General features: G+C 40.1%; 1 long non-coding RNA gene across 1 annotated transcript; it reads left to right on the top strand.

Moving 5' to 3' along the window:
- The first annotated feature begins 265 nt into the window (after positions 1-265).
- LOC122003574 lies at positions 266-825 on the top strand. Its single transcript, XR_006117997.1, has 2 exons — positions 266-529; positions 610-825. It is a non-coding gene; the product is annotated as an uncharacterized LOC122003574 (long non-coding RNA).
- Positions 826-4,103: the final 3,278 nt, after the last annotated feature.

Below are 4,103 nucleotides of genomic sequence, written 5' to 3'. Positions count from 1 at the left end.
GAGGGAGACAACCGTTAGAGAAGAATGTCGTTCAGTCCAACACGGCTCAAATTATGATTGATTTCAATTGTTGGATAAAAGGAGAAGGAGACCCAATCAAGAGCCTAAATTTAAACACTCATCCAAAGCCTAATTTGAGGAACCCATTTTCAAAGCCTAAAGAACCCTAATAGCAGCCCCGTTCCGCAATGGTTGGGTTCGGCAAAACCGGACGGTTCACTTGAAGCTTAAATGGCAGCCGGTTCAATTGCAGTTAAAAGGGAGAAATGCGGCTTAGGAACAGTGGCTCGGGTTCTTTGCACTGTTCGCGTCATCTTCTCCCCGCAGTCCCGACGCCCGCTTTCTCCTCTCCTCGCGATCACCTTCAAGCCGGCGATGACAGCAACTCCAGCGGTCCCTGTGAGCGGCGACGACATCTCCTCAGTGTTCCTACCGACAGAGTGGTTCTGCTCTGGCACGGTGGATTCCCTTCATCTCCCGATCCTCGTTGAAGAGCAGCAGCTCTAGATCTAGGGTTTTCGCCGAAGTGGTTTTGCTCCAGCGATTCCTTTCCTTTCCTTCCCTACCTCAGAAGAAATTCCTTGACAGGGTGGTTTTTCTCCGACGCAGTGGAGTTTCCAAGAGGAGGAAGCCAGCGGTCCTTATTCTTCTTCGGCAATCCCTTCTCTGAGTGCATCACTGAGGCTGCTGTGGAGGATTTTCTCTGTGGACGTGGTTGTGGAAGCAGTAACTCCAGCAAATTTAGTGTGTATCAAGTTCCGGCAAAGCAGTGAGCACCTTATTCCCAATTCCAAGCCGCCGTTTGTGTTAATTGCCTTTAGTTCATGTTATGTCTATTGATGATAGGGGTGTCAATTCGGATGGGTCGGATCGGGTTGGGTCGGGTTGGATTTTTTTTTATTTTTTTTAACCCAACCCGAACCCGACTTCAACCCAAAACACCTAAACCCGAACCCGAACCCAACCAACCCGATCAACCCGAACCCGACCCATATAACCCGAAAATCCGATTCAAAACGACTTTTTTGGGCTATTTTCCCTATAATTCTTCACTTTTATCTCAATACTTCATCATTATCATACAAACATGATATTAATATACATAAAAACATCTAAATTTTTAAAATAAAATTTGATTTAACCCCACAAAACCCTATATTTAAGTCAACCCGGGTCAACCCGAACCCGACCCGACCCAACCCGAAAATATTTAACCCTCCAACCCGAACCCGACCCGAACCCGAAAATGCCCAACCCGAACCTGATTTTTTTCGGGTCGACTCGGGTTGGGTCGTCGGGTCGGGTTCATTTTTGACACCCCTAAATTGAAGGGATTGAATTTAATTAATTAACAATATTTTTTTATTAATTGTTAATCTCTATTTATTTAAGTTTTCATTTCCCCTCCCATTGTTTAAAAAATTCCTAATGTCTCGGAGTGGGAGGAGGCGACGAAGAGGGCGAGAGATCCGTAGGGTTGGCAATGCCGCGTTGGCTGCTAGGGGTGTCAAAAATGAACCCGACCCGACGACCCAACCCGAGTCGACCCGAAAAAAATCAAGTTCGGGTTGGGCATTTTTGGGTTCGGGTCGGGTTCGGGTTGGAGGGTTGGAGGTAGGGGTGTCAATTCGGGTGGGTCGGGTCGGGTTGGGTCGGGTTAGATTTTTTTTTATTTTTTTTAACCCAACCCGAACCCGACCCGAACCCGACTTCAACCCAAAACACCTAAACCCGAACCCGAACCCGACCAACCCGATCAACCCGAACCCGACCCATATAACCCGAAAATCCGATTCAAAACGACTTTTTTGGGCTATTTTCCCTATAATTCTTCACTTTTATCTCAATACTCCATCATTATCATACAAACATGATATTAATATACATAAAAACATCTAAATTTTTAAAATAAAATTTGATTTAACCCCAAAAAACCCCACAAAACCCTATATTTAAGTCAACCCGGGTCAACCCGAACCCGACCCGACCCAACCCGAAAATATTTAACCCTCCAACCCTCCAACCCGAACCCGACCCGAACTCGAAAATGCCCAACCCGAACCTGATTTTTTTCGGGTCGACTCGGGTTAGGTCGTCGGGTCGGGATCATTTTTGACACCCCTAATTGATGATGATTCTTGTGTCGTAGGATGACAGTGCAAGTTTGTATTAGATAGTTAGATAAGATAGTTGGTTAATTTCTTTATCTATGTTTATTCTGTAGAGAGTGATGTTTTTAGCGTAAAGTGACATTACGCTTTAAGTTCATCGTTGTTGGTTAGTTAGGATTTTATTTATTGCATTAGGTTTAGAGAATCCCAAATCAAAACCCCTGGTTTGATTTCATCTGAAAACAAATGTCTTACTATTATTTCTGCAAGAGGGATGTCGTAGTCCTCTACTATACTACCTTAGTATAGGTTAAGAGGTTTGGTTGATTATAAATTATTAATTCGATCTAAGCGAGTGGCAGACGCTAGACATCAAATTTTGACGTCATTGCTAGGGAACTTAGTTGTGTTTGTTTGTTTGTAGACTGTACATAATTTTTATCTTGTTCTCGCTTTTCTGCTTTATTATTTTATTTTTCTTTCGATGTTGCTATTGAACTTTACATGTTGAAGGAAAGGGACAAGGGGAGTAATACTTATAGTTATGAATAAAGACCTATTTTAGTCAAAGTTCATTATTTAGACTACTGTTTCAATTTTTCAATATTTTCATTTCATTTTTTAATTTTATTTTCTCTCATTTCTATTTCTTTGATGGCTGCAAAAATTTAAAAATATTGTTAGGACTTGATTATTCATCTCATGTATGCGTGCATTTTCTCTTGTATATTTCTCGTGTCATTTGATCTTATTTATATTAGCATCTAAGGTAAGACTAGGAAATCTCTTGTGTAAGCAAACCATAAATGCATATCGTTAGTAGTTCCAGTGTCCAGTGTGTAATTAATATCTCAAATTTTGATAAATAACATGGAGAACAACATTAAAAATACTTTTGGAAAGCATGGGTACCAAATTTGTTAGATGATTCATTCTACATTCGATACCCTGATTTTGAAGCAGACTTTGAGTTATGAACTATTGTATATTTATTACCGAAGTTTCATGGATTTTCTAGTGAGGATCCCAACAAACATCTACAGAAGTTTCATATGGTGTGCTCTACATTGAACCCATATGGTATATCAGAAGAAGATATTAGACTTAGAGCATTTCCATTCTCACTGGCGGATTCACCAAAAGATTGGTTGTATTGTCTCCCACCTAATTCTATCTCTAGCTGGTTCGAGATGAAGAAATTATTTTTGGCAAGGTCCATTTCTGCTTCTAGGATTGTAGTTATTCGGAGGAGTATTTGTGGAGTTCAACAATTTATAAGAAAATCGTTCCAAGAATATTGGGAAAGATTTAAAAGACTTGTTGCTAGTTGTCCTTAACATCATATTAGCAATCAACTACTGATTCAGTACTTCTATAAGAGATTGTGTCCCATGGACGAGAGTATGGTTGATGCAGCTAGTGGAGGGGCTCTAGTTAACAAGACATCTACTCGGACCAGAGAATTTATTGAGATTATGGCTGCAAATTATTAGCAGTATGAGATTAGGCCAATGATTACTAAAGATGTTCATTCCTTTGTCAATGTGTCTCTAACTAGAATTCAGTATCATAAGCTTGATCCTTAGTATTATCAGGTCCATTCGCAGGACAGATATAATTCATTGTTAGGATTAAAGTATGGGGACGCACAGCAAGGGATTTCTGAGTGACTCCAATATTACCAGCCTTATCTTCAGTACTATCAGTCTGTGCAAGGTTTTAGGGAGTAGTTACAATAATTTTGGCAACAACAAGGAGCATAGTTCCAGCCAAGAACACATTCATCAATATAGTTATAGTTGCAATTGGATCAACCTACTGCATCAATTTCCGAGGAGACAGATGGTAGAGTTTGTGATATTTCTGACCTTAATTCCTCTACTCTATAGATCTCTTCTAGTTTTTTATATCATGATGTTGTAGTTGATCTTGATAATGTTATTATCGATGATATTATTGTTCTAATTATTTTTGATGTTGCAGGTATTGTTG

The sequence above is a fragment of the Zingiber officinale genome, chromosome 7B (genome assembly GCF_018446385.1).
Source record: "Zingiber officinale cultivar Zhangliang chromosome 7B, Zo_v1.1, whole genome shotgun sequence".
Taxonomy (NCBI): Eukaryota; Viridiplantae; Streptophyta; class Magnoliopsida; order Zingiberales; family Zingiberaceae; genus Zingiber; species Zingiber officinale.
This window is presented reverse-complemented; position numbering and strand designations above follow the sequence as displayed.